The sequence below is a fragment of the Macrotis lagotis genome, chromosome 2 (assembly GCF_037893015.1).
Source record: "Macrotis lagotis isolate mMagLag1 chromosome 2, bilby.v1.9.chrom.fasta, whole genome shotgun sequence".
In the NCBI taxonomy this organism is placed as follows: Eukaryota; Metazoa; Chordata; class Mammalia; order Peramelemorphia; family Peramelidae; genus Macrotis; species Macrotis lagotis.
Genome location: NC_133659.1, coordinates 213,616,058 through 213,634,458, shown reverse-complemented (window position 1 = coordinate 213,634,458; position 18,401 = coordinate 213,616,058). Strand labels below are relative to the sequence as shown.

The 18,401-nt window shown below is 36.8% G+C and overlaps 1 protein-coding gene across 2 annotated transcripts in view; it reads right to left on the bottom strand.

The window, feature by feature from the left end:
* Positions 1-17,136, bottom strand: part of ABCA5 (ATP binding cassette subfamily A member 5) — a 137,619-nt gene extending 120,483 nt beyond the window's left edge. The window contains exon 1 of one of the 2 annotated variants that reach the window (XM_074224697.1): positions 16,957-17,136. The gene's annotated coding sequence lies outside the window, so the exon portion shown is untranslated. Of the gene's footprint in view, positions 1-16,623; positions 16,698-16,956 lie in introns of those variants that run through there. The other variant, XM_074224698.1, reaches the window with a different exon arrangement.
* Positions 17,137-18,401: the final 1,265 nt, after the last annotated feature.

Below are 18,401 nucleotides of genomic sequence, written 5' to 3'. Positions count from 1 at the left end.
TGGGAGAAGGCTGGGAGTAGGCTGGGAGCAAGTGGCCTGAGAGAGAGAGAGAGATGCAAAGCAAAGGCAGGCTGAAGAAGAGAGAAAAGGGTGGCACTTCTCTTCTGGAGGATTTAAATGCACTTCCGTAGAGGGTTGGACAAGGGTGGCACTTGGGGAGTAGTCTAGCACCTGGCTTAGGTATTCTTCCATAGGCAGGTTACATAATGGTCTTTCCTGTCCCAAGATGCGTGACCTCTAAGTCCAACATGTCATTTCCTGTAACCACCAGTGTAAACTTGACCCATCAATGGCCAAGGTTAGGTAGAAACAAGCCAAGGATGCTCCCATCCTGAACAATTGATGTTGAACAATGGAGTCCCTTTGAACAACAGTTCCCCAGACAGGCCCAGATGATATTTTTCCTTCCACAAAATTTGTTTCTAATCACATCTCTTATATCTATAATTCCTTGCATCATATTCTCATAACTCCCAGCATCAAGTAGACTTTGAACAACCTTGACAAAATCCAACACTCAATTTCTATTAAAAACTTTAGAAACAGGACAGCTAAGTGTGTGCAGTAGATGGAGCACCAGTCCTAGAGTCAGAAGGACTCTGAATTCAAATCCATGTCACTTGGGCAGGTCACTTAACCTCATTGCCTTACAAACCCCTCCCCCCCCAAAAAATTTTAGAAATCATAAGAACAAATTAATGAGGGGCAGCTGGGTGGCACAGTGTATAGAGCACTGGTCCTGGAGTCAGGAATATCCAAGTTCAAATCTGGCTTTAAATACTTAATAATTGCCTAGTTGTGTGACCTTGGGAGAGTCACTTAACCCCATTGCCTTAAAAAACAAAAAAAGAATAAATTAATCTTTACTTAATAGAATAAATAATGACTAATTCCAAAAACAAACATTATATATATATAGATATATAGATATATAGATATAGATATAGATATAGATATAGATATAGATATATATATATATAAAGGAGAAAAGACTTTGGTAGTAGGATCAGGAGTAAAACAAGGATGCCTATCATCACTACTAAATGATTAAAATAACCCTAAAAATAGCTAAAACAATGAGATAAGCAAAAGAAATTGAGCAAAAAAGCATCAAACAAAATCACTGTTTTCTACAGATAATAAAATAGTGTATTTATGGAACCCTAAAAAATGAATAGAAAAAAATAATTTCAGAAAAGCTAGAGTATATAATAAAATAAATCTATATAAAACAGCAGCATTCCTGTACTTTGTCAACAAAACCTAATAATAAAATCTAGAAGGGGCAGCTAGGTGGCATAGTAGAGAAAGCACCAGCCCTGGAGTCAGGAGTACCTGGGTTCAAATCCGGTCTCAGACACTTAATAATTACCTAGCTGTGTGGCCCTGGGCAAGTCACTTAACCCTGTTTGTCTTGCAAAAAAAATTTTTTTAATTAAAATAAAATAAAATCTAGAAAGAGAAAATCCATTCAAAATAATTAGTATTGGGGAACATATATGCCAAGATTCACCTAAGAATAATGTGAATCAAAATAATCTTTGCAGAAATAAAAACAGATCTAATGAAACAGTAATTGCTCATGGGCAGTTAGGTCAATATTTTAGAAATTATAATACTACCTAATTTAATTGACATTCAATGCTATATAAAACTCCCAAAAGAACATTTTATAGAATTAGAAGAAATAATAACAAAATTCATGTGGAAGAACAAACTATAAAAAAAGCAGTCATCATTAAAATGATCTGATAGCTGTTTAACAAAAAAAAAGAGGTCATGAGTGGAATGGATTCACTATTTGACAGAAGCTGCTAGGAAAAAATGGGCACAGTATGGTGGAGATCAGATTTCTACTCTAAAGTGTCACATCATACACCACAATAAGTTCCAAATAAATAGATATATGACTTAGATCTAAAAGGCTACACCATAAATAATAAATGTGAGAAACAAGAAAAAAATCACTTTTAAGTTCCATTGATGGGAAAAAAAAGTTGTCAACAAAACAAACAATAGAGAGGATAACAAGATAAAAGGAACAGATAATATTACAAAATAAGTTTTTTATACAAAAAAAACCTAACAGGAAAAACTAGAAAAGAAACTGTTAACTAAGGGGGGGAAAAGGGAAAAAAATCTGCAGCAAAGATTTTTGCAGCAAGATCTCTGATCTCTTAAAGAGAAAGAAATACATAAGAGAAATTTTTTTTAAAGTGAATTTAGTATTCATCAGATTTTTTTTGTTTTGCTTTTCTTCCTCTGAATGGGGATAGTATTGTCCATAGCCAGTCTAATAGGGTTGTCCTAGCTCTCTGAACTGCTGAGAAAAGCTGCATCCATCAAGGCTGATCAACTCACAATGTTAATATGGAACTAATTCAGATTTATAACATTAAGAAATAAATGGCCAATGGATATGAAGAGGCAGTTTTCAAAGGAAACAATACAAGCATCAGTGCTCAAATTTAAAAAAAAAAGATGCTCTAAATCACTAAAACTTAGAAAAAAATGAAAATTAAAGCAATTTTGAAATTCCAACAGACTGGCAAAGATGATAAGAGAAAAATCTCAACTGTCAGTGGGGCTGCAAGAAAACAAGTATACCTCCATTGCTGGTAGAATTCTAATTAGACTAGTGATTCTGAAAAGCATTTTGGAACTATGTTCAAAAGTTACTGATCTAACTATACCAATACTAAGTCCATACACTAGAGAGCAGCACTTTCCATGATAACCAAAATTTGGTAACCAGAGGGGCATTGGGCAGCTAAGTGGTATAGTGGATAGAATACCAGACCCAGATATGTGACCTAGAGAAAGTCACAACCATATTTGCTTCAGTTTCCTCCACTGTAAAATTAACTGGAGAAGGAAATGGAAAATCACTTCAGTATCTTTTCCAAGAAAATCTAAGCAGGGTCTCAAAGAATTGTATAGACTAGACAACAACAAAGGATATATAATCTGTTATTGGCAAATGATTAAATAACTAAGATAACTGCATATAATGGAATAATACTATGCCATAATATGTTAGAAAAATACTGTTTCCTTAGAAATTGATAAAATCTTTTAATTGATTCTCAAGTAAATGGGCTGAACTTTATCAGAGGAAAGATTTTAGAATTTTCATTAATGAAATGATATACCAGCAGATCAAAATGAAAGGCACTCCTCACAAAGAGGTAATTAAAATGAAACAAAAGAAATATATGGATTTGGCCAAGGTAGGAATCTATTTTACAGGATTATGCATGTATTGTATTAAGAACTTTTTATTTTTCTGGAAAGTCTTAAAAATGTTTTTCTTTTTTGCTCAAAAGGGGGTGGAGAAAATGGGAAGGAACAGAAAGTGAGAGAGTAACCTAAGTCAGTTGAAAAAGAATTATGAGTTACAATGTCATGAAAGACAATGCATTTTCAGAAAATTTGCGTGAAAAAGTCCACCCAACACAATATTATGGTAATTCTTCTATAAGTTATAGATATCCTTATGTGTTATATTATTTTATCTCATGCTTAAGATGTAATTTATATGTTAATACAATTATAATTTAAAAACAGAAAAACAAATGGAATGTCTTGCCACACTGACACACCTTGCCAGAGCAGAAATAAAACTACAAACCAACTGTCACCTCTGAGATCCTACTGGAAAAAAGCTGATAAGGGGATCTAAGGATGCAATCTGTAGAACAGGAGATGCCAGCACTGGAGCTACACTTGAATCATTTGGGATAATACACTATAAACAGGTGAAATACATACCAGGAATACAGGACTGGTACAATATTAGGAAAACTATCGGCATAATTGACCATATCAATAGCAAAAACCATATGATTACTTCAATAAATGCTGAAAAAGCTTTTGACAAGATACAGCACCCATTCCTACTAAAAAACATTAGAGAACATAGGAATAAATGAAATTTCCTTTAAAATGACAAGCATCTATATCAGCAAGTATTATCTACAATGGAGATAAACTAGAAACTTTCCCCATTAGAAGAGAAGTGAAAAGATGCCTACAATCACCATTATTATTCAATATTGTACTAGAAATGTTAGCTTTAGCAATTAGAGAAAAAAGGAATTAGAATAGGTAATGAAGAAGCAAGTGTCTCAGTTGAAAGAGAGGATGGGGGAGAGAAGATGGAGTGAAGAACTTAAGGAGGAAAGATGTTCTGGGCTGGACTGGGTCCGATTCAGTCTATTCCCTTGTTATTTTACTTGTTATTTTATGTTGAAGTACAACATCAATGTTTGTGAAATTCTTGTATAGAAAGGGGTCTCTGACATCCTTCTGGGCCCTGAGAAACATAAATTTGGATAGGCACCTTTGGGTCTGAAAATAGTCTGATAGGACCCAAGCTCTTGACCCTGGGGGTCACAGATATACCATAAAATTGTGTAAAGATTTACAAAGCACCCTTGTTAGTCTAATTATTTTTCTGTATCTGTTAAATTCCAGGACTTCCTCCGCCTTCCCCAGATGCAGCTGGAACCATAAGATAGTAAATTCCACTCCTTCAAACCCGTGGGAAGCCCGTGAATACTTGACTCCTTCCATCTCAGAAAATATGTTGAAACATTACATGCCTATGTTTACATATGTTTATGACATGACAATATATCTAACTGCTGTCTTTGCTTCTGTATCCTGCTGGCTCTCAGTATCCCCCCCCCCCGCCCCCCCCCCCCAGAAAAAACACTATAAAAAACCTAACCCTTGAACACTCAGATACTGTCTGATTTGGGTACTCTTTATCCCCAGGCAGTCCCCAGGAAATAAAGATCTCCAAACTTATCAAATTCTGGTCTTCTCGTTCTTTGGGTTCAGCATGTTTAATACTGGAACAAATGATACATTCATAAGACATTCAACAATTAACAAGCAACCAAGATTAAGTCCATTTATTCAACAATTATCAGAGAAAAAGGAGATCAATACATTGAGAAACCCTTGAGTAGATTCAGCTTGAGAAACCCTTGAGTAGATTCAGCTAAACAAAGTTCCCATCACAATTTACCAACCTTTTGAAAGTCCCTCCAGCAACTTCTGGTTGTATTCCTATTCTGGTTGCTTTGTATTCAGGTAAAAGAAGTTCCTTTCTCTCAACCAACTAAGATTCAAGAAAAGTCTCAATAGCTCTTAAGCTACACCAAAGTAAAGGGAGGTGTTAGAATATTGCTCCTACTACAAAAGATAATAACTTCTTTAAGGATCAAGAGAAATAAAAATGCCTTGCTGCAGTGAGAGAGCCAAGCTGACCTTGAATAACATGAATCTGTAAAGTACAAAAGCCAACATCATAATAAAACTTTCCTCCAGCTATATTCAAAGGATTTGTAATTATGAGGTGACAGTAATCATGCACTGAGGTTTAGCAAGACAGAAGCTGTGACAGGACAAGGAAACATAGGATTCAAGAAGAGAGAATGGTAGAGAATGAAAATTAGCTAACTATTGGATTGGGGTTAAGAAAATTAAAGCAGAGAAGGAGAATCACCTGAGAAATTTCTGAGGGATAAATACAATGAAAGTCTTGACGAAGACAAAGAACAGTTTAATGAAAGGTGAAATATAAGAAAAAGTAGAATAATGAAGACTAAGATTAGGGAAAAGTTTCAAAATTATTATTTTTCAAACTGATATTAAATGAAGTTACATACTGAACATTATAATAAATGATGACAAATCCAGAGCTAGAAGGGATTTCAAAGGTCATCTAATCCAACATCTATTTCATGGACAAAAAATTAAACAAATTACTAAAAATTGATTTGGAAGAATGGAAAATCTAGAATCTCAAGGGAAACATGTACTTTTAATACATCATTATCTAACAGACGTAGCCAAAAGATTTAAGCAAACAGCTCTTATTAACAAAGGAATTGTTCCAAAACTCTAAGAAGAAAAATCAAAATCAAAAGAATTGTGAATTCCACTTCATACCCAGGAAATTTCCAGTGATGACAAGTGATGAGCAAAGTCAGTAATTAAGTGGGCACTCTAGACCATCTGGCTAAGATGCCTATCCAACTGGAGAACCAGAGGTTCATGGGAATAATAAAAGAAACCTCCCAAAAAGCCGGTGTCAGTCTAGGCAAAAAAGACTGAAGCATTCTAGTATGTTCATGGTTTCAAGGACACCACTAATGCTCTGAAGCTCAAAGATTCAAGAAAGCCTCAAACCTACCAACAATCTCAGAATAGCTATCCCCTGGTTCCTACCCAGTCTTAGAACAAGCAAGGTCAATCACCGCACCTCAAAATGCATTACAGGTCAGAGCCTAGCCCTGGCACAGAGACTCTGCTGAGAAATAAAATCTAGAGGTAAGAGAAAAAAGATACTGTAAAAAAAAAAAGGTCATATATCTAGAAAAACAAAAATAAATAAATCCAACCTAGAAGGAAAAGATTAATTCCAACAAAATTATAAGTAGAGGGGTAACAGGAGGAAAGATTTTCTACAAAGGGTACCTGAATACCTAGAAGAAAATAAGAGAGAAAAATTAACTCTGGAAAAGAATTAGGTCAATAAATAACTTAGAAAAAGACAACAGTAAACCGTACAAAGCAACACACTCTCTGAAAGTAAGGATAAACCACCCAGAAATTAGGGGCAGCTAAGGTGCAAAAGATAGATACTGTGCCTGAAATCAGGAAGACTCATTTTCCTGAATTCAAATCTAACCTCAGACACTTATTAGCTGGGTGACCCTGGACAAGTCACTTCACCCCATTTGCTTCAGTTTCCTCCTCTGTAAAATGAACTGCAGAAGGAAATGGAAAATGATTCCAGTATCAAATACAGTCAGAAAGAGTGGGACACAACTAAACAATAACAAAACAGAAATTAATGACTCCATGAGAAAACAAAAAATATATCAATTAAAAGATTGAAAAAAAACACAGCAGAAAATGAAAAGTATCTGCTGTCAACAACTGACTTGGAAAAGAGGAGGAAAACCTAAACATCATATGCCCTGAAAATCAGGATCACACAAGAAAAGTCTCAATATATTTTTTAAAAATCATAAATGAAGGGGCAGCTAGGTGGCGCAGTGTATAGAGCACTGGTCCTGGAGTCAGGAGTACCTGAATTCAAATCCAGCCTCAGACACTTAATAATTACCTAGCTGTGTGGCCTTGGGCAAGCCACTTAACCCCATTGCCTTGCCAAAAAAAAAAAAAAAAACATAAATGAAAACTGACAAGATCTATTAATATTAGAACCATAGGACAAGATGAAAATGGCAAGAATTCATGAAAACTCCTAAAAGTTAAGAGTCAAAATTTTAAGTTTCCAAGTTGAAGGAAATACCTTAAGAAGCCAGAAAGTAGGAATTCAAATAAAGAACCACAGTCAGGATCACAAAGATCTGGCAGCTTCCATTATAAATGTGAGTAGACCTTGGAATACAATATTCCAAAAGGTGAAAATGTAGGCCAACCAACAAGAATAACTTACCCTGCAGAACTGAATATAATGCTACTAGGGGGAAATGGGTCTTTCAAAGAAGTCTTTCAAGCACTGATAAGGAAAGGATCAAATCTGAGTAGAAATATAAACACAAAACTCCAGAGAAATCTTTTCAATTTTTTTTCTTCTTAAAATATATTTCATTTTTCCCCAATTACATGTTGAAACATTTTTAAACTTTTTAAAAAAAATTTTGAGTTCTAAATTCTACTCCCCCCTTCCCCGGTCCCATCCCAGAGATGGTAAACAATCAAATATGGGTTATACATGTACAAGCACGTAAAACATTTCCGTATCAGTCATTTTATACAAGAAGAGTAGAAATATAACAACCAGTATTCCTATTAAAAACTCAAGAGAAATTTAGAAATTTAAATTTATTCCAGTAATTTGCAGAAGTTATATGATGGTGAAATGTTAATATTCTAATAGGAAAAAACAAACAGGTGTCCACAGTATGTTCAAAACCACAATGTGTTCAAAAGGCACTGAAAGAGTCAACTAAAACAAGTAATGCAGTCGGGATGAATTAGTTCTTGTGATTTTAAGAAGAGAAAGAAAAGAGTAAAAGAAATAACCTAGAGTAGAAAAGAGAAAGAAGAGGTGGAAAGGAGTTAGGGAAGAAGGTATCAAATAAACTCACCAGACCCAGAGATAAAGGACTGAAAATTCACTGCTACCCCCCACCCACACACACCCAAATGGTATAAAAATACATCTACCTCAACAAGTAAACAAACAGGGATAAGAAGAAGGAATTATAATTCTTGGGAGGAAATAATCACAAATTAATAAATTTCAACACTGAAAGGCAGATCCTATAAAAGGATTGGGGGGGGGGGGGGGGAAACCAGTGACAGGACTTGAGTGACAGAGAGGAGCAGAGGAACAGAAGCAGATGTTTAATTATAAGATTCTGTTAATAACGTATCAGTCTTCCCTTTTATCATCTTCTTGGGTGTGTAGTGTTAAGAAAGAAAAGAACAACCAAGAAAAACATTTTCAATAATTTTTCTCTAATAAAGGTGTGAAATCTAAGATATATGTAGGGAAACAATTTAAATTTATAACAAGAGTCATTCCCAAATAAATAGTTAAGGGCTTTTAACATGAAGTTCTCAAAGAAAAATAATTCATGTTATCAACTACCATATAAATATAATCCAAAATACTAATAAAAAGAATGTAAATTAAAACAACTCTGAAATTACATACCTCATTCCCATCATATTGGGATATGAGATCCATAAACAAATGATAATCGTAACATAATGTTCAATAAATAGAAGTATAAAAATTACTAGAGTAAAAACTCACTATTTCTCAAAAACTTCTGACAAAATTGGAAAACAGTGAAGACTAACACTTCAAAGGAGATACTGTTAAGTTATAAAAATCATATTGATGCAATTTGGGGCTCAGGTGGTGAGTTAAGTTTCAAGTAGTGTAGTAAAGGAATTTCACAAAGACTCATGACTCAGAATGATAAGAAATGGATAAGTTTTATTATACAGGTGCAAGATTATTGAGGGGGGGGGCAGGAAAGCTAGGACTCACAAGGAGGTAGAAGGGATAGCCTACATGCTGGGAAAGGTGTTAAGGGTAAAGCAAAGAGTAAAGGATCATGTCACGTGTTCAGGGGTAACAAAAGTTCATTTTGGGTAACAAAAAGCTAAGTTTGTTTTCATACTGAGCTTCAGGCTCTGCTTCCCTGTCCTTGTAGGATCCTCTTTGCAGGTCCTAGTTGGCAGAATACAAGGTACACAGATGGCTGTTATCAATTCAAGGATTGGGAGAGGGAGGCAGTTTCTCAGGTATGGTAGAAAGCTTTTCCCATGAGGGTAACTTAATTTTTTCCACAATCTCCTTTTCACAAGGTCAGTACAGTATAAGGACCAAGATTTAACAGTTTACTCTAGAAAAGCACAAAATTTAACTATTTGCTTTCTGTCTAGTTTTTTTTTACCTCAACAATATCATAAACAAATTAGGAGTGCAAATAAGAAATTACATTTTATAACTAAATGGGGAAGAAATCTCTCAGTTAAACAAAAACCAATATAGTTAGAAGGGAAATAATTGGAGAAAATCTTTGCAAAACCATTTTCAGATAAAGGTCTAAAATCTAAGAAATACAGGAAACATTCAAATATATAATTATGAGAATTATTACATAATAAGTAAACATTCAAAGGAATGAGCAGGAAGTTAGTTCTCAAATCTACAAGTATTTCTTCATTTATTAAGTGTTTACTCTGTTCCAAAACAAAACAAAATCATCAGCAACCATATGAAAAAATTCTCCATTCACTAAAAATAAATATAAATTAGAACAATTCTAAAGTTCCACTTCACATTCATCAATTTGGCAAACATGACAAAAAAGGAAAATAACCATCATTGGTGTTATGGGGGGAAAGACACACTAATGCACTGTTTGGCATAACTATAAATTGGTTGAGCCATTCTGGAAAGCTAGCCATATTAGGCTGGACCTGCAAAAAGTTTAAAGAAACAGCAAAAGGACTTGTGTACAATAATTTGTATGGAAACACTCTTTGTTGTAACAAAGAACCAAGAATTAAAGAACTGCTCATCAGCTGGGGAATCAGAAAACAAATTATGGAATGTAAATGTATTGTGCAGTAAGAAATCACAAAAGATGGATTCTGGTAAGAATTATATGAACAGAAGCAGAATAAAACAAGTAGGAAAACAATTTACACAATGACCACAAAATTATAAAGAAAGAATAAGGAACTATCTCATCAATGAGTCAAGAAACATGAAATTTCTACTATGTTTCAAACTATTTTTCTATAAGCAACGGAGGTACAAAGAAAGGTAAAAAACAGACTGCTCTCAAGGAGCTCAGTCTAAAGTTGGAGACAACAACCAAACAAAAAAATAGATAGGGTAGTTTGGAAATAATCACAAAACAAAGGCTAAAATTAGGGAGGATGAGGAAAGGCTTCATGCAGAAGATAGGTCTTGAGCTGAGAGTTGAAGTAAGCCAGGACCTCAGGAGGTAGAGACAGTGAGAGAGTTCCAGAATGGAGAATATCCAGTGGAAATTCTCAGTCAAGCAGAGGAGCATCACATTTGGGAAACAACATGACATATGTCACTTGCTCAAAAAGTATGTGGGGTAGCAATACTTTAAACACAGTGTAAAAAGATTGGAACTTTAGGAAGGTCGGTAATGAAACATACTAGTCAGAAAATAACACACTAGTGGTCTAGAATGAGACAAACACTATCAAGCATGAATAATCTGTGACTTTCTTTTGTTTGATATTAATTATTTATTATAAGGAAGGCCTTTTTTCTCAAAGAAGAGACAGTTATAGGGGACCGCTAGGTGGCGTAGTGGACAAAGCACTGGCTGTGGAGTCAGGAGTACCTGGGTTCAAATCCGATCTCAGACACTTAATAATTGCCTAGCTGTGTGGCCTTGGGCAAGCCACTTAACCCCGTTTGCCTTGCAAAAACCTAAATAAATATAAACATAAATAAAACCTAAATAAACATAAATAAATAAAGAGAGGTATGTCAAAAGAAAGAAAAAGAGTGTTAATGAAACATTTTTAGAATATCCAGAAAAGAACAAAATGAGTTCAGAGAGTGACAGACAGACAGACAGAGGAGTTTTGGAATCAATGTGCTGAATTTTCTATATGTACTAGAGATTTGTATTTCATATACCATGTGCTTTTTCTATTCATTACATCTGGAAGTGTTCAAGTTTGTTGATGCTTTTCAAACTCATAATAATTTTTTTTTAAAACCAGGTGGAGAAAATGTTATTATGGATACTGATGGCAATAGGAAAACACTAGAGTTTTTACTCAGTAGGATAATAAAAGGATCAGTGCTTTTTCTACACTTTTGGAAAGTCATTTTAGCAGCTGTGTGGTGCATAAGGAGAAACTTCCAGCAAGGATAACAATTTAGGTATCAATAGGCCAGGAGAGATGATGAGTGCCCATACTGGAGAGATAGTAGACAACTAAGTAGAGAGAAAGGGATGGATTCAAGAGATACTGAGGGGGGTAGAAAATAACAAGATTTGGCAACTTCGTTAGGTGATTACTGAAAATATATGTTATTTATCATAAATAAAACTTCTAACATGGGAAATACCAGGGGAAAAAAAAACTGGTGTTTTTTTGAGACACTGCTCTTCCCTGGTTCTCCTCCTACATGTCTGGCAACTCCTTTTCAGTATCTTTTTGCTGGTTCATTATCCATAACACACCACCTAACTATAGATATTTCCCAAGGCTCTGTCCTAGCCTGTCTTCTACTCTTTCTACATTCTTTTTTTTTTAGGGTTTTTTTTTTTTGCGAGGCAAACGGGGTTAAGTGGCTTGCCCAAGGCCACACAGCTAGGTAATTATTAAGTGTCTGAGACCGGATTTGAACCCAGGTACTCTGCTTTATCCACTGCACCACCTAGCCACCCCATCTTTCTACATTCTTATGATCTCTTATTCAGTAACCATAGCAGTTCCCATGGATTTAATTAGTATCTTAATGCAGACAACTCTCAAATCTTTATGTTCAGCTCTAGGTAATCTTCTGAGCTCCAGTTAGATAACTTCAGTTGTCTATTGTATATTTCAAACTAAATGTCTCAGAGGTATATAAATTTTAAAAAGTCCGAAACTGAATTCATTGTTTTTCCCCTCAAAATCTTTCTTATGCGCTAGTTTATTTCTGCTGAAAGTACTACTATCGTTCCAAATATGTATCCCCCACAAAAGATCTCAGATGTGTTCATTAGATAGCCAATGCATTCACACTCAATTTGGATCAACGTACAACATGGAAACAATGTAAAGACTGACAAATTGCTTTGGGGGGGGGGAGTAAGATTGAGGGAAAATTTGTTAAACTCAAAATAAATAAAAATCTTTAATTTAAAAAAAGATAGCCAATTATTCCTCTGCTTAATAAACTCCAACAGCCCTCTATTAGCTCAAGGACCAAATATAAACTCCTTTTTTTGGCATTTAAGGTCCTTCACTGACTTCCATCTACCCTTCCAGGCTTATTATTCAAAACTCTTTTTACCCACTTTATGGTTCAGCCAAATAGACTTTTTTGTTATTCATCACACAAGACTCTCAACTTCCTACTACCATACTAGATGTCCCCCAAACCTGGAATGTGCTTTATCACTCTCACCTGATTCCCAGAATCTCTTTTTCTTTCAAAACTACTTAGGAAGGAAGTTAGATGGTGCAGTGGATAAAGCACCAGTCCTGGAGTCAGGAGGACCTGAGTTCAAATCTAATCTCAGACACCTAATGCTTAGCTGTGTGACCCTGGGCAAGTCACTAAGCCCCATTGCCTTGCAAAAAAACAGGAAAAAAAAATATTTAGGTACCACTTTCCACAGGAAGCCAGCCTAATGATCTTTCCTTAAAAAATTTACATTGCATTTATGTTATACATTATGTATATATTTACATACCTGTTATCTCAAAAATAAGATAAAATAAAAAGGTAGCTCCCTGAAAGCCAGGACAGTTTCTTGTTTGTTTTTGGTTTTGTATTCCTAATCCTGGCACAAAGCAAGAATTTATTAAAGGTTTCTTAATTGATTGTTTCATATCTTAACAATACTTGATCTTTTAAAACTTTCTACTAACAAACTCTGCCTATTACAAGAAATTAAGACAATTTTCTTCTCTTGTACTCCCATGTTCTATTTCTGATTTTATTAGCCCTTCACTTCAAAAATCAAACAGGTAGGGGCAGCTAGGTGGCCTAGTGGATAAAGCACCGGCCTTGGAGTCAGGAGTTCCTGGGTTCAAATCCAGTCTCAGGCACTTAATAATTACCTAGCTGTGTGGCCTTGGGCAAGCCACTTAACCCCATTTGCCTTGCAAAAACCTAAAAGAAAAAACAAACAAAAATCAAACAGGTTAAAATTTTTCCTCCTTCCACATAAATTGATCCTGTGAAATAACTGAAGATACAAAAAAAAACAAAGAAAATTGAATTTCTCCAAGTTTTTACTAATATTTTCAAGATTTTATTCCTCTAAAGTCACTTTCCAGAGTCTCAGAGTGGTATGGTAACCAATGTAGGATCTTAGAGATGATGCTGGCAGAATACAAGCCAGTACAAGTATAGATCAGTATGTTCTACTAGAAAACAAACTGGTCTTACATTCAGAAGACCTAGTTCAAGTCTAGAATAACACTTACTAGCTGGGTAACCTGAGACAAGTCTCATTACCTCTCCTATAAAAAAAAAAGCATAATTGACATTACCTACCTCTTAGGACTAATGTTAAGGAAATGTTTTATAAACACTTAATGACTATAGAAATGTGATCTGTCTTTACAAAACCAGAAAGGCTTAGAGAACCTAGTGATTGACTCTATCAACTAGGGATTAGCCTCACTTAATTTGGGAGAAGCTCAATATCAGAAAATTAGTAAGTGATCATATATATGTCACTAAAGTAATTCATGAAAGAAACCACAAGTCATTGATCTAGGAGTTATAATGTACATCAGAGGAATCAATGACATAACAATGCAAAGATGCTTAAGGTAGGTATTTCAGGGTCTTAGAAATTGGAAACCACTTTCATCCAAACAATAGTCTAACAGAGGATAAGCAACTTCGAAATAGACTCAAGGAGGAAAACCTGAATTCAAATGCTGCCTCTGAATCATCCAAGTCAAACAATCCTAGACTCTTTACTTCTCAATGGCACAGACAACTTTTAAAGCTATAGTCTGCAGAAAGGTAGCTAATCTTAAATGGTAGAAGAAAATTTCTCACCAGGAACTCCCTGCATTAAAAAAAAAATCAAGTATAGTTTTTAAAATTTAATTTTTAAAAATGAATGTGCCTGCAATGTAAAAAGCATTCTAGTACAAGGCACTATGAAAATAAAATGTAAGTTCTGGAGAGCAAAGACTTTCATTTTTACTTTCATATCAAACCAATGCCTAGCCTAATAACTGGCTTTAATCAATTATTAAGAGTTTGTTGATTAATTGAAATGTTAACATTTGAATTCATCAAAGAAAGAATTTTAAAATGACCTATGGATCACAAAGAAACTCTACTGGTCAAGAAGTCAACAAGATCTCTTGGCTTTGAATCTCGACTATAACATCTAGGCAAGTGATTTAAACCTCTGAGCTACAATTTCTTCAAAAATATCTGTAATACCAACCTCACATGACTTTTATGGGGCTCAAAGGAAATAATGGGGTATATAGTCATTTACAAATGGAAAAAAGTCAACTATTATCAACAAATGGTGTTCAATTATATAGCCTTTGATTTCTTAAAACTCATATAAAAGTCAATCACAATCAACATCAAGTACACTTCAAAAATATGTAATGTTTACTAATCAGATTTCAGGATAAGAAACAACTCAGGTAACAGTGTCCAAGATGCTCTCCTTCCTTACATACAGTTATATCCTTTCCAGAAAAACATGCAAATCTACAGTCTCACCTATAAAGGCTAAGAGCATCAATTCAGTCAAGGATGCTATGATTTAAATAGATAAATAGAAACATATAAACTAAAGTTTCCTATTCTTTCTTAGCACTTGTAATTCTTTTTTCCTTAGGAAAAATAAACAGATTTAATTCCAAAAAAAGGGCACCAAAAAAATCATTTTTTTATTATTTAATCCATTTTAGGAAGTAGGACCATTTGCTACTTAAAATAACCCTATAGGGAAACAATTTGGAAAGCTATTGAAGAATGAGGCATTATTATACAATGCTTTGAATGTTATACATATAAACACAGATGCAATGGAATTGAAATAATTTACTTGTTTATAGGTCACAAGTTTTTAATTCAGTTTTTGCTTAAATTATAACTAAGTAACAAAAGCAAGTTTCCCATAGTTCCTCAGTAACAATCCCACCAATTTCTCTGTAAGTTTTCTATCTTGATTATGGAAAATCAACAAATAATGCTATTCTATGTTGTCACTCTAATATATCCTATACATACTTGTAGAAATATTGCTTAAAAATCAAGATGAAGGGGCGGCTGGGTGGCACAGTGCTTAGAGCACCAGCCCTGGAGTCAGGAGGACCTGAGTTCAAATCCTGCCTCAGACACTTAATAATAACCTAGCTGTGTGGCCCTGGGCAAGTCACTTAACCCTATTGCCTTGCAAAAAAATTAATAAATAAATAAATAAAGATGAAAGTATCCAAAAAGAAACTATTTTCTTCAGCTACCATTATAAATAATACTCCAAAATTTACAGTTTGTCTGGTTTTACTTTGTGTTTTTGGGACTCACTCCCCCCCCTACAATAAAATATTTCCATTCTATTTATATATTTTCAAATCTTGTAACAGCCCAAACATCTTTTCAAAAGCACCTCACCAAGTAATTCCATCATTTAATATTGCCTGTTTCAAAAATGATCAATGTGACAGGTGATTTTTCAGAGTTTTTGTTCCCTCTAATGAGGACTGGAGGATGAAGATATGTACAAAACAAAGTGATATATATAGTCCCTTCTGTCGCCTTCCTTTCATTACAGGTCAGGGGTTCTTAATCTTTTTTTTGTCCTGGATCTTTTTGGCAGTCTGAAAAAAGTGCACGAACCTCTTATAGATTACAGAAATAAATACCGAAACAAAATTCCATTTTTAAATGGAAACTCTTCAAACAAATACTACTACTATTCTATGTTGTCAATTCCAGGGCATCCTATCAAAAAAAAAAAGTAGCCACACTTTTAGAACTACTGCTTAAAAATAAAGATGAAGCCTCCAAAGACAAAGTTTCTTCTATTACGGTTTTAAAGGCGTCAAATAAAAGAGACAGAATGACAAAGGAAAGGCGAGAAGCATTTTTTGATTTAGGGTACGTTTGAGGCACTGCGCTGAGCACTGGCACCTCGGAGGTGGTGGAAAAGGAAGATGTGGCTTTGGAGCGCGGTGGGGGGCTGCTGTCAGACAAGTCGCTCATCTATAAAACGACAAACCACTCCAGTGGTTTTTTTTTTTTGTCAAAATTCCAAAAGGTATAGTGTTGACTAGTTTGTATTCCGGGGCCAGCGACGACTCGGGCCCCCGAATCACCAAGTCGGGGCTGGAAGACGCCTGGACCCAACTCACCGACCCCTAGCGAAGGTCTGCGGCCAGAAGCCACAAGCGGGGCCCCGCAGCGGCGCCGGGAGCCTGCGCTCTCCTCCACGTCCTCCAGGGCCACGACTCCAAGGAGACTCCCCGCCGCCGCCGCTCTCCCTCCCGGCCTCCCTCCCCAGGCAGCGGCTCACAGATCAACAACCCGGGTTCCGCCCGCCCGAGGAGCGCGAAGCAAAAACAAATCAACAAGATGACACGGAGCCTCCGCGCCCGACCCTCCTCCTCCTCCTCCCCGGGATGCTCTTCCACCCCCGCATCCCAACCCCCACGCGGCTCCCGCCCCGCCCTCGGCCTCGGCCCTACCCGGCTGCCTGGGTCCGCAGGTGGGCCTTCCCCGGCTCCAGCCCCGGGTCCCGTCCCCGCCTTCTCGCTTCAGGCCCTCGAGGGGCGTCGCTCCCCGCCCGACTGCGGAGGAAGTGCGACAGAAGACCTCTTCCCCCGCCCTCTTTTTTTCCTGAGGTGGAGGGAAAAAAACCGGGAAGGCCAAGCGCGGCGGCGGCGGCGGCGGCGGCCACAGCAACTGCTGCGGCGGAGGCAGCCCACCTGCTCCGCCGGCCCCCGAAGACCGGGCGGGGCCAGAAGGCGGGAGGGAGGGGCGGAGCCAGGGAGCGCGAGCCCCGCCCCGCCCGGAGGCCCGCGGGCGGAATGGGGCTGCGGCAGGCAGCTGCACCCGCAATCCGGGCGCTCCTGACCTTGCATCTCCCCGCCCGCCCTCCACCCATTAAATACCTCCCAGTTTTCTCCCCGGGAGCCGCGCCGCCTGAGGTTCGCTGCTGACTGATGGCCGGCTTAGCCCCCTCATGTCCCTTTCTCTATAAAGCGTATACTGGGCGAGTCATCTTTTTCATCATCCTCATCCCCTTCCTCACACCCTTCACCTCACCCCCCCCCCCAACCTCGCATCTGCCAGTATTTTGGCACATAGTTGTTCGATTTTCATAGAGGACCCATAACATTACTGGGTGATGGAGGGCTCAATAAATGCTCACTGACTGAGGACTAAACCTGAGCCAACTTATTCCTGTCATCTCTGCCCCTTTTTTTTTTCATTTTTTCCTCCCTCACCCTCTCACTGCTTCTTCCTGCCACTGAACCACTGATTTAAAAACTGAGTTGTTATTTGATGCCTAAAGTGGTTTTCTTAATATCTAAAAATAACTTTGTATTATACTATTATTATTATTATTTATTATTAAGATTAGGATTTTGCAAGGCAGTGGGGTTAAGTGGCTTGCCCAAGGCCACACAGCTAGGTCATTATTAAGTAAGGCAGGCACTCCTGACTCCAGGGCACTCTATCCACTGCACCTAAAAATGTAATACTTTGTAAGTTTTCAAAGTTCTCTCTCTCTTTCTCTCTCTCTCTCTCCCTCTCTCTGTGTGTGTATGTGTGTGTGTGTGTGTGTGTGTGTGTGTTCTGAGAACCTGCTTCTGTGCCAATTATTTTAAAAACTCTCTTTGTTGCCTTAATTGTTTTGTGACAATACTTTAACATAAAGGAGTTCTTCCTGAAAGGTGGCATGGTTTTGACCTTACTTTTAGCAACTGGGCTCAAAAGTATCATAATCTTGGGGCAGCTGGATAGAGCAGCAGCCTTGGAGTCAGGAGGACCTGAGGTCAAATCCTGCCTCAAACACTTAATTTCCTAGCTGTGTGGTCTTCGACAAGCCACTTAACCCCATTGCCTTGCAAAAACCAAAAAAAAGAAAAAAATATCATACTTTTACATACAGTTGCATCTGTGAACA